General features: G+C 38.6%; 1 protein-coding gene across 1 annotated transcript in view; it reads left to right on the forward strand.

The window, feature by feature from the left end:
* Positions 1–12,824, forward strand: part of AKAP6 (A-kinase anchoring protein 6) — a 527,287-nt gene that overhangs the window by 403 nt on the left and 514,060 nt on the right. The window lies entirely within an intron of this gene.

Consider the following 12,824-nt stretch of genomic DNA (forward strand, 5'->3'; position numbering starts at 1 on the left):
TATTTCTTTTTTATGGGGCAGAGCTAATCGGTCCCCTATTTGCTCTTGTGATTTATGAAATATTTAGTGATTTGCATTATGAAATTCAGTATTTACCACGGTTGGGTTTCAGTTTCACCATGGCAGGGAACGACTGCTGAATAAGCATTTGACATAACCCTGATGTGAAAGGGGATCTATTGCATGTCCAAGACAGAATTTATTAAAAACATGACTACTCAAACCAAATAAAATTACTTGAGCCTTTTGATTTATATGATAGTCCTTCAACCCATGTCCTTCATAGTTGAAGGACTGCTACGATGTTTTTCCATTTCTAGCTAGTCTTTAAAATAGCTGGAGTTCTTTGCAAGCTGACTTGTAACAAGTCTCCTCTCTGCGGCAGTTGCAATGAAGGGTAACCCTGAGGAGAGCCTCTGAAAGTGGCAGTGGTGTTGCTACTCTTGTTTAACTTTAGCAGAATCTGATAAGATGCATAAATAGCAGGGTCCTCAGTGATTGTGGTGAATGCAAATCTCTGGCTCAGTCATACACGCTCAGCTCAATTCTGTAACTCCAGATAAACATGTATCATCTTCATTTCAACTCCAAGCTCTCTCTTTGGGCATCTTCATTGTATTTTTTTTTTCCTAAAAAATGTGGTCTGACAATGTCAGATAAGGAGCAGTGTGTTGCCTTTTGTTTTGGGAAGTGAAACAGATTTCCCTGGTGCAGCTGATCGCTACTGAGGGAGAGAAAAGAGGAGGCACATGTCAGTTCAATGGATCAATATGTCCACTTGGAATCAGGGAGTGGTCTTGTGGCTCAGTGCTGCCAAGTTGATAGTTTTAATTTGAAAAGTCTTACAGGAAAGAATAGCTATCTTGAGTTTCTCTTCTTCTAGTCTGTTTGTTAAGCCTAAAAGAGATGTATCATAGGAAGCAGGAAGGGCAATAATACCTCTAGCCAGCTTGGAGTCTTTTTTTTTTCAGAGTCAAGCATATTGGTCCCATTATGCACTAGCTTGAATGAAAGACCTCAGGTTTTAATTAGTTTGTTTATACACATCACACACATGCTAATCCAGTTCTTAAAGCTTATGAGGTTGACATTCAGCTGTAGGGGATGTCAGCTCAGGCTGGCTTTATTGCAAGCACCTAGGAGCGTGCATTGTTCATTGCCTGCTTTTTGTCGTATAATGTGAACAGAAAGCTCTGCTGTGACTGCTGGGTGTGAACGCAGCTAAGTCAGAAGCTCTAAGGTGACAGGGAGGAGTGCTAGAGGATGACGGGGGAAGGGAAATTGTGTCTAGTGGGTGGATTTGACTGGAGAAAATCACCCAGTGTCCATTAGAATTCTTTTAAACTATTACTTTTAAAGAAAAGCAGTGAAGAACAATTTTTTTTGGTAATGTGAATTCCTAGGAGTAAAAATAACCAAACACATTTTAATGAGATTTTATTTGCTTAATTTTTATTTCTTTTATCTATCAGTGTTCTCAGCTGCTTCATCATGGGTGATTTGCACAGTTATTGGAAGTTGCAAAGCCAGATTCCTTAAGGGCAGTGTTAGAAAAGTGGAGTCATGCTTTGAGAGTGGAGAAGGCGCTGGTGGGTGTGGGCTGCCGCAGTTATCTGGTGGAATATGCTTCCAGTTCAGAAGAGCCTGTAATCTTTTCCTGCTGCTGCAAATGTTGAAAATGCAGTTGCAGTTCCCAACTTTATGCTTTTGTGTTCCTTTTGCTCCAGGAAAACAAAGCCCTAGTAATAGGAGCTGTCATCCTGGTGTTCAGTTTCTTCACAGAGGGCCACAGCCTGTGCTACTCTGATTAGCTGCATGTCTTAATTACTGGCTAATGCTATTTCAGTTGCCTTAGTTTTTTAAAAAAATATATATCCTCAAGGGGTTGACGGGTTGAGTATGGGGGAGGGGAAAGATTATTCTATGGCTGCATTGAGTGGTGTTTCAGTGAAGCTTCCTAGAGTTTAAATAATTTTGTTTCATTGTGATGAATAAAAGATCATCATGACCATATTTACTGTGGCCAACCTTTGGCTATGGAAGCCACACAAGAAGCTATTCTCCACCAGGCTTTTGGTTATGGCTTAATTTACTGAATTACAAAGTTACAAAGAACTTACTTCTTTGTAGTTGACTAAACCATGGTAGGGGGTGATAAAAATAATAATCATAATAATCACAGCTATCCTTCATTCAGTTTTATTATGTATCAAACATTGCACTAAGCATTATATATATCTTACTTAGTTTTTATCATGACATGAGACAGAGTTAATCTTACTTTGTAGGAGTAAACGTTATTATTCACATTTTTTTTTATTTTTTTTTTATTTTTATTTTTTTTACAGAGACAGAGTCAGAGAGAGGGATAGACAGGATGGAGAGATGAGAAACATCAATCATTAGTTTTTTGTTGCGCGTTGCGACACCTTAGTTGTTCATTGATTGCTTTCTCATATGTGCCATGACCGCGGGCCTTCAGCAGACTGAGTAACTCCTTGCTTGAGCCAGTGACCTTGGATTCAAGCTGGTGAGCTTTTGCTCAAACCAGATAAGCCAGTGCTCAAGCTGGCAACCTCGGGGTCTCGAACCTGGGTCCTTCCACATCCCAGTCCGACGCTCTATCCACTGTGCCACCACCTGGTCAGGCATTATTCACATTTTATAGAATAGAAACCAAGTCCTATCCAGGATAACAAATTTGGCTAAGGCCACATAGTTAAAAAGTGAGTGGTCCAAGATTCCAAACCAATGTGATTTGACTGTGGCACCCTCATGTTTACCCAGTCATCTTAGTTTTATAACATCATAACAGAGTCTCCTATACAGATCAGTCATTTTTATCACACTCACCCAACCCCTTCTCATCGTAATTGGAAAATCAGATTTCACATGTCGAATGAAATCCCGATTACAGCACTAAGATGGGTTCTACTGCAGGGTTGAGCAGGAATCTTGATCAGATCCTACTTTGATCCCAGAGCTTTAGTTATGCAGAATTGAGGCTCAGACTTTTTGCCACTACCCTCATTGGACATATTTTTCTTGCAGGGTTTGCATATGGGAAATGCTACACAAATGAGCATGGGGTGATAGAGTTGCACTAAAAACAGGTCTTACCTGAGTCACATTCAAGTTTGTTTTACCTGACTTATCAACTTCATATGTCATGCCCTGCTAGCTTTAAGATGTTTGCATTCCCTGGCAACACTAGGCAAGGACAGAAGAGAAAACTTGTCTCACAGCCGGGAAGGTATACTCTGAATCCATGTCTTGGGTCAAGAAGATAAAAAAGTTATTTTGCTTAGTGTATCAGTGGCTATGTCCAGACACTGGCTATCTCTGACAAGGTACAAGAATGACTTGTGCAACATCCTGGAAGCCTGGTATTTAAGAAGAGCTGATACAGTCATCTCTGCATCATCTTGTCCATCTCCAGCTACCCACGCATAGCAGCATTATTGGGCTCTAAGGGCTGTTCTTTGTTTGAGGGGCTAATGCACACACTGATGGCGCATTGATATTGATTTTGATACGGTGAATACTTACAAATATTATTCCACAGAGCTCATTAGCCTTTTCTAGGTTCTGGGAAGAAGTTAATCTTTGTTCTAGCCTCCTCCAAGGAGGCCCAAGCTCTTGTCTGCATGAGCTACAGGAATGAAAGGCTGATCAGGAAGCAACAGAGTTACAGTGACTATGGGAGTTATGTTCCAATTAGGGAATAAAAAAGCCTGTGGAATTTAAGGAAGTTGGTTGTCCTGCTACATGTCTGATTTCCTTCTCTTTCCATCCTAGAATTAGTGAATGATAACTTGTTTTAATTTTATAGACTCAATTCAATCCAACAAGTATTTATTGAGTATTTACTATGTTCCATACAATGACTGGAACACAGCAATGAATAAGATTGACGCAAATCTTTCTACCACTACATTCTAGAAAGGGAGACAAAAATAAAGTTATATTTAAAGTGAAATAATTTAGACGCAAATCTTTCTACCACTACATTCTAGAAAGGGAGTAAAAAATAAACAGTTATATTTAAAGTGAAATAATTTATTCTCTCTGATACTGTAATACTATTTCTATTTACTTTTATTCCATGTGCTAATAGATAAAGCCATTATCTCTGCACATATGTATAGGTACAGAAGCATATATAGTCCACATATGCTGGTAAAATCATTGCATTGAGTAGTAGTGTTTTGTTTGTTTGTTTGTTTGTTTTTGCTTTTGTTTGGATTGAAATCTTGCTGGGTATAGACAGAGCCAATATGGCATTAGCATTTTGTTAGTATAAGCTATTCTGAAGACTATAACTGTAATCAACCAAAAAGTACATGTCCATTTCAGTTGACATAAACCTGACATATGGAAATATTAAATGTATGTGGCAGATTAGTTAAAGAGAGATTTAAAAATTTTTAATAAAAGCTATTTCTTTCTCAGCTTTAAAAATGGTTTGTCCAGAGAGCCCTGTAGATAAAAAGTCATAGCCAGCATGCCAGTGGAGGCATGTGCCACATAGGGTAAGTGTACCAGTCTCCTCCAGCCATGAGCAGCCTGTCCTAGTGTGCCTTACCAGCATCACTTTAAATGGGAAGCATTTCTCTAAATTATCATATTAACTAATATATTTAAAACTATGATTGTATTTTCTTTTTAAAATTTATTTTTAAAATTTTATTTAGGGAATTAAATTTAACAAGTGACATTGATCAATAAGAGTACATGGGTTTCAGGTAAACATTTCTATAGCATTTGAACTGTTGATTATGTTGTGTACTCATCACCCAAAGTCAAATCATTTTCCCTCACCATATATTTGCCCTTCTTTACACCCTTCCCCCCACCCCTCCCCCATCTCCCTCCCCTACATCCCCTTCCCCTATATCCCCCTCCTCCTGGTAACCACTATACTTTTATCTATGTCTATGAGTCTCAGTTTTATATCCCACCTATGTGTGAAATTATACAGTTCTTAGCTTTTTCTGATTTACTTATTTCACTCAATATAATATTCTCAAGATCCATCCATGTTGTCATAAATGATACTATGTCGTATGATTGTATTTTCTTTTTTTTTTTTTACAGGGATAGAGAGAGAGAGAGTCAGAGACAGAGACAGATAGGGACAGACAGACAGGAACAAAGAGAGATGAGAAGCATCAATCATCAGTTTTTCGTTGTGACACCTTAGTTGTTCGTCGATTGCTTTCTCATATGTACCTTGACCGCGGGGCTTCAGCAGACCGAGTAACCCCTTGCTCGAACCACTGACCTTGGGTCCAAGCTGGTGAGCTTTTACTCAAACCAGATGAGCCTGCGCTCAAACTGGCGACCTCAGGGTCTCGAACCTGGGTCTTCTGCATCCCAGTTCGATGCTCTATCCACTGCGCCACCACCTGGTCAGGAGATAGAATTTTCTTAATAAATATTTTCCAGGTACACATTTACTCATGGGGAAGGTATGTCTGACTTGTGACAATCACTTGCAGATTGATGATTCCTCTTTGATGGCAGTTGCACATACCCAACTCTGAAGATGGGATATGAGCGGGAAAGCTTTTCAGGGGCATATTACTTTTTATAGGACTTTGGCCATAGCTATCGATTTTAAGTATTTTGAATTAACAAGGTAAAAGATTTCTTCCCCCAAGCACACATGGCAACAGCCGCATCCCCAGTTGGTTTTATGACTTGGTGTGGACAAAGGAGAGACTTTCTTTCCTTTGTAAGCCACCAGCCAGGTTTTATTCTGTTCTTCAGAAGTCATGCTCCAAACTCTTCCAGCCATCTTGCAACTGTGTGCTTTGAGTCATAAGGGGAAAGGGGAAACCGTTAGAACAGGGTCTCAAAGTGGGTGATTCATGAGTTGGACCTGGCCTGCAGCTTGTTTGGCATGATTCCTGGGTAGGCCCATAGGCCCTGTGCTTAGAAGGATCCACACTTGATTTAACACATCTTGAAATTCTTATTGATGTTTTGAGCAAGGAATTCTGCATTTTCATTTTATACTGGACTCTGAAAATTATGTAGCCAGTCCCATATCATCCTTTTTATATAAAAAGAAATGGCACACACATCTAAAATTTTTAAAAAAAATTATTTATTTATTTTAGAGAGGAGAGAGAGAGAGAGAGAGAGAGAGAGAGAGAGAGAGAAAGGGGGGTGGAGCATCAAATCCCATATGTGCCTGGACCAGACAAGTGTCAGGGTTCTAGGCTTACCATTGAATTAGATGATGTGGCTCACTCAACCAGAGTGGACTGCCTTAGGTGGAGTGGTATTCTCCAAAGTGGAATGGTCTCCCCAAGCTCCCATTCATTTATCTCTACTGCCGCTGCTTGAGCCCTTTGGGTGTTTGAGTTTGAGTCTTCTACTCTGGAACAATTTAGATAGAAATTGTAGAGCTTAAAAAAACTAAAGGACAATTGTCAGAACAATCTGGAGCAAAGATCCCGTGCTTGGTAGTTCAGAGGCATCCGTGACAATTCAGCGCCAGACACAGTAATTCAAGGGCATTTCTTTTATCGGCGATGGGAAACATATTACCTTACCCTTGAACATATTTGGCAGGTCAAGCTTATTTGTCACCACCATTGCTTTCAGGGGAGAAATTAAATCTTTGCAAAGCCAGCTAATTAACCATCCTATTGGTTCATTGTTTATATTAATTCTCCTGCCCTTTGTTTTGCTATTTGATTACTTTTATTGCCTTCTTTATTTAACTCTGATTTAAATTGTACAACATTTTTATGCTGGCTGGGTATTTCTTTTTTTCCTTTCCTTTTTTTTTTTTTTTAAAGCATTATCCTTTTATTCTCTTTCCTGAAGGCTGAGGGCCTATAATTTGAGGTTATATTACTACAGGAAGAGTTCACATTTTTTCAATTAAAAAGGGAATTCCGGTCAATATTTATAATGAACCCTTCTCCATCAGGCCAGTTCCAGCCAAGCTAATGTTTGTAAGTTCAGATCTGCCATTACTGTTTATACTAATGAGATGCTGGCAACAGACTCCAGGCCCTTACAGGAGGTGAAGCATTCTCACCCATCACGTCACAGTTGGAAGTAGCTGTATTAATGAAGATGTACAGAGAATTGTTAGAGAATTAACACAAATGACCACACTTGCCATACAGGAAAGAGGTAATTTATTATTATTATTATTATTATTTAGTGGCTGAGTATAAACAAGGACCTGACAAATCTAAAAGGAACACTTGTAATCCCTTAGAAGATGGGGTAGGATAAGAACTCACGGCCCTACTCTGTATATTGTACAAGCTGTAAAACCAGCTGTTTCAGATAATTTCACCAGTAGTCAACAATCAACAAATGTATAAAATGTCTATCATGTCCAAGATCATGTGATAAAGGAACATACACTTGCACATTAGGATGCCCCAGGCATGCACGTGTGCGTTACGTGGAGAGCTTATCATAGATGTAACAGTTGTTTGGGCATGGCCTGTGGAAGGTCCCGATTAGTTCTTCTCTGGTGCAGGTATCAAGACAGGGCTCCAGGCACATCTAGGGCTGCCCTCTCTTCTGTTCTTTTCATTCAGTTTCTTGATTTAAGTACTTTTCTTGAACAACTCACTACTTTTTCTGGCCCACTCAAAATTATTGTTTCCTGTGCCCTCCTTGGCTTTTTCAGTTCATAGTGCTCGTAGTTTGTTTCTGTCCCAGCGACTCCCATCACTGTCACCATCTGGAGTAGCTCCGAACCCACCATACTCCTGCCCATTAGCAGTCCCTGGGGCCTCCATCTCTCCCGCCACTGTTTATTTCCTAACACATAGCATAAAAATAGCCCATCAAAAACCAAATAACACTGTAAGTTTGTGAAGTAATCTGCTTACATTTAGCTTTTAATAGTTAATTCAAATATTACACGGTATTTAAACTTTTTTTTTCTTTCTGTGTGAATTAAAAGGGAATGACTTTAAAACTTGTATTACTCACTCTTGTAGGCAGTCTGTGTGGGACATTAACTAGAAATCTAGAAATAGGTCCTGGCTGGTGGCTCAGTGGATAGAGCGTCAGCCTGGCCTATGGATGTCCCGGGTTTGATTCCTAGTCAGGGCACACATGAGAAGTGACCCTCTGCCTCTCCCCCCTCCTTCCCCTTCTTCTCTGTCTCTTCCTCTCTCACAGCCAGTGGCTCCATTGGTTGGAGCATGGCCCTGGGCACTGAGGACAGCTCCTTGGTCCGAGTGTGTGGGCTTCAGGCACTAAAAATAACTTGGTACTTAAGCACTGGCCCCAGATGGGGTTGCCAGGTGGATCCCAGTCAGAGAGCATGTAGGAATTTGCCATACTATCTTCCATCCTCTCACCTAAAAAAATAATAAAAATCTAGAAATAACTAAAACACTGGGACCTTATTGGTAGAAGACTATATGGAAACATGAAAACAGGTGTGCAAATGTGGTTTTACAATAATTTATCCTTTAGTGTTATTAGGACATTGCATGTTCAATTAAAAATAAATAAAAAGGGGTGGGGGTGGGAGAAGGTTGGGCAGCACAGCAAGGTGCCAGAGAGATGACATTTCTTCAGCTTTGGCTAGGAGTGGCATGCAGCTTCTAGAATGTGATAATATACCTGTCTCAGGAAGCAGCAGCTTGCAGAGAAGGAACAGTTCTGAAAATAAAGATAAAAGAAAAAACCCACCATAAAACCAGGTATGATTGCTTGGAGAACTAACAAAGAATCAAAGTGGTGAATTAAGATATTATTGTTTTCACTAATTTAGTAATGAATAATTGATAACATGATTTTTAAGCATTTGAATTTTGACTAAAATGAAAAGGTGTTTAGGTTTAGAGTGTCAGGAAATGGAGTGAATCAAGAAAGCAAACATGGCTGTTGCTCTCACAGTCCACCCACACTGCTGACCTACCTTACCACTAATCTCCTACGTGGAGAATATTAGTCTATATACATACATATGTGTAAAGTGTTGAGTTTTAGGATTTTAAAGCCAAAAATAAAAACTTCTCATTTGAGGCAAGCTACTGCAAAAAATCACTTTAGGTTTGTAATGTGACCTTTACATTGCCATTTGAGGTTCTAGTATCTGAACAGAATCATTTGTTTTGTTTGAAATTGGTAGACCACACTCATTTTGCTATTTCTTGTTTGGGTATCTAGGCATATGTGGTATTTGCACAAGGATGGTGTTAAAATCTAGCATCTGAGAACAGAGAAATATAGCATGCTGGAGACCATGATTTTTATTTTCTGAAAGAATAATAAAAAGTCGGAAAAAATTTGTTTACTCATCTTTATAGCAAATAAATCTAATAATACAAACCAGAGCAAAGAACAAAAAGAAAAACCCTGTAAGTTAAAAATAATATGGAGAAACATGTCTTTTATTAAACTGGTTATGTTACCTTTTTCTTGGTCCTCTGCCTCTTAGCCTGGCAGGGTGGATTTTGGAGCTAGATATATTACCTTTGAAACTTAGCTCTATCATAAAATTATTAGTTCTGTGATCTTGAGTTTTTTAGGTATCATTTTCCCCATATATACAATGGGGAAAATAGTCATTTTATGGGATGAAATGAAATATTTTTACATAAAGTTATTGGCACAAAGGTGGTTTATTAATACAAGTTATAATTATTATTTCACTACTCAGAAGTAGTGGTATAAAATTATTTCTCCCCAGAGAAGAAAGGTAATTTTTCCTCAGCTCCAACCCCCAAATCAAGAAAATAGCTTTTATTAATGGAAAGTAAACCCCTTTAATACAGTTTATTTTTTTATTCAATATTTTTATTTTTTTTTAGTGAAAGAGAGAGAGGGAGGAGGGGAGAGAGAGAGAGAGAGAGAGAGAGAGAGAGAGAGAGGAAGGAAGAGAGATGAGAAGCATCAACTCATAGTTGCGGCACCTTAGTTGTTCACTGATTGCATTCTCCTATGTGCCTTGACTGGGCGGCTTCAGTGAGCCAGTGACCCCTTGCTCAAGCCAGTGACTATGGGGTCATGTGTATGATCTCACACTCACGCTGGTGATTCTGTGTTCATGCTGGTGAGCCTGTGCTCAAGCTGGCAACTGAGGGGTTTTGCACCTGGGTGCTCAGCATCCCAGGCCGATGCTCTATCCATTACACCACTGCCTGGTCAGGCCCTTTAATACTGTTTAAATGCTTTTGCTGTGTTAAGCACATATATTAATATTATCTTTTGTAATTTCCTTTTCTCACTTAATTTTTCTCTGTAGCACATATCACCATTTACAAACTATGTGTTTACTTATGTATTGTTTGTCTCCCCTAAGTTTAAAGCAGTTTGCATGAGGCAGAGATTTTTATTGTTTCCTTTTATTATTAATTTTAATGGGGTGACATTGATCAATCAGGGTACATAAGTTCATAGAAAACATCTCCAGGTTATTTTGACATTTGATTATGTTGCATACCAATCACCCAAAGTCATATAGTCTTCCGTCACCTTCTATCTGGTTTTCTTTGTGCCCCTCCTCTCCTCCAAACTCTTTTTCTTCCCCTCCCCACCCCTGGTAATCACCACACTTTTTTTTTAATTTTTAATTTTTAAAAAATTTTTAAATTTTTTGTCTTTTTCTTTCTTTGTGCCCCTCCCTTCCCCAACCCCCTCCCTGTCCTCCCCCCCCCCCCCATCACTCTCTTTTTTATTTTTTCATTGATGTTCCTTAGCTCCTAGAATGGTGGCAGGCATATGGTAGGTGCTCCACAGATATTTGTTGCAAGAGTGAATGAATTCACAAAGCCCTTTAAGGAAGTAAATGTACTTGTATTCATTATGTAGAAAATGAATTCTCTTTTGCAGTGATGGCTTTCAAGGTTCTAAACACCTTGAGTGATACTTACTATTCTAGGTAGCATGCCAAGAAACCCTTGTGGCTGATGGTTAGAGCATCCTGTGCAATCCAATTGTTTTAATTTTTTTCCACTGAAAGTGGGGATATTGACTAGGCAGCTCTGATGGGCTTCTTTCTCTTCTCTGGGATTTTTATGAGGGAGTGGCATTTTCACAGGTCATTTGAAACATTGGTTCTTCTACTGGTGGGTGTCTCTTTCCATTTCTTTAGTATATTTGAGTCTCCTTCAGGAACAATTATTTATTCCCCTTTTAAACCATGAATCTTAGCTGTAAATCTCAGATTGATTGATGAGTTATAGTGGATTTTTGTAAAAAATCTCCAAGGAAGGCACAAATAGGAAGAATAATATGCTATAGCAGTCAACCCTTTCTTATTGCCATTAAAAGTATTCTAATGAGAAATAAAGCAAAACATAGGCACACAACAATACAGTTGTTTCACCAGAAGAACATACATCCTCAAAAATGAAGAAATAATTAAGATAGCTGATCTTTGCTATTTATTTTGAAATAGAGACAAACTATCTTTTAGCAGTGACTTTCTATAGCTCAATTTTGTACCAAATATCTAAATGTCATGCTTTTGAACTAAGTATTTCTCAGTAAGGTGTGATATTTTTTTTTGGAATTCAAACCATTATGACAGCATCAGCATCCTATTTTTAGAATGCCTCCTTCCTCTTTAAAAGGGCAAAACAATATCCAAAAGCAATTAGACACTGGGAGAAGGCAGTGTTCTGGTTATACCATAATAATAGCAGGCTGAATAAGAAAATGTGATGCTGTTAAATTTAAAAACTCATAGTGTTTTTATTTTATGGTTCTGAAACATATTTAATACATCTAGTTTTAGCAACCTCACCATACTACAAGATAAAAGATATGCCTCATGAGAATTTCCTTACATCTGCAGTTCATCCCACGGCTGTTGTAACACAAAAGGACATTATTGTGTTCAAGTAACAAGTTGTTCTGATACTGTAAAGAGCTCTACACTGTAAGGAAGGAACCTAAGTTTTGGTACCTGCTGACATAATCTTCCTGAACTTTAGTTTCTTTCACAATTAAGCGAAAGTGTTAAAATTAAATGATTTTTTTGTTGCCTTTTAGTTCTAATATTTTATGGTTCACTTACAAGGCTATCTATTTCTTTCAATTATTCAGCTTTGTGATTTTTCTAAGATGTTGTCCCATAGAATATTTTAAATTTTCTTACTGCTCCCATGTAAATGAAGACATTTTAATTTATATACCATTTAAATTTTACACTTGTGTTTTTTATTAGCTTGTGTTTCACAGTACTCTTGGTGGTTAAAGTATAGTCGATACATGCAGTTTCACTTAAACTAACAAATTACTGTCTTTCACAACAGGTTTCTTTTTTAACTATTTGTCTTGCAAATTCATGTATCTTCAATTCGTTCTTTCTCTTTTTATCCATGATTTTCTATAAGGAGCTGAGTGAAAGGAGCTGTGGCCACCCCCCTTTCTCTTTGGCTATAGCCACACTCTAGTCTGTGCCTGTGTGCTGTGTATATGTGGGTTTTCTTTGGCTAGTCCCTTCACCTTCTGTCATCCACTCCCCCAATGCCTGTCCCCTCTGACAGCCGTCAGTCTGTTGCATATATCTGTCCATGCCTCTGTTTCTGTTTTGTTTGTCAGTATGTTTTGCTCATTAGAGTGCATGTATAAGTGAGATCATATGGTCTTTGTTTTTCTCTGCCTGGTGGAATAAAGCCGTATCTTCAATCCCATCCCTCAGGGTAGAGACTGGGTCATCTTCACCCTTCCATTCCATCGTTCCCTTCACTCAAGTCCTGCTGAATCACCAAGTCCTGTTAAGGTTTTAACTCTCTGGGATTTGATGAAAATGAGCTTAGGACCACCCCAAATAATTTTTTATTGTATAATATAGATTTAGGGCATGCTCCACCACCTCC

The sequence above is a fragment of the Saccopteryx bilineata genome, chromosome 4 (genome assembly GCF_036850765.1).
Source record: "Saccopteryx bilineata isolate mSacBil1 chromosome 4, mSacBil1_pri_phased_curated, whole genome shotgun sequence".
NCBI classification, from domain to species: domain Eukaryota; kingdom Metazoa; phylum Chordata; class Mammalia; order Chiroptera; family Emballonuridae; genus Saccopteryx; species Saccopteryx bilineata.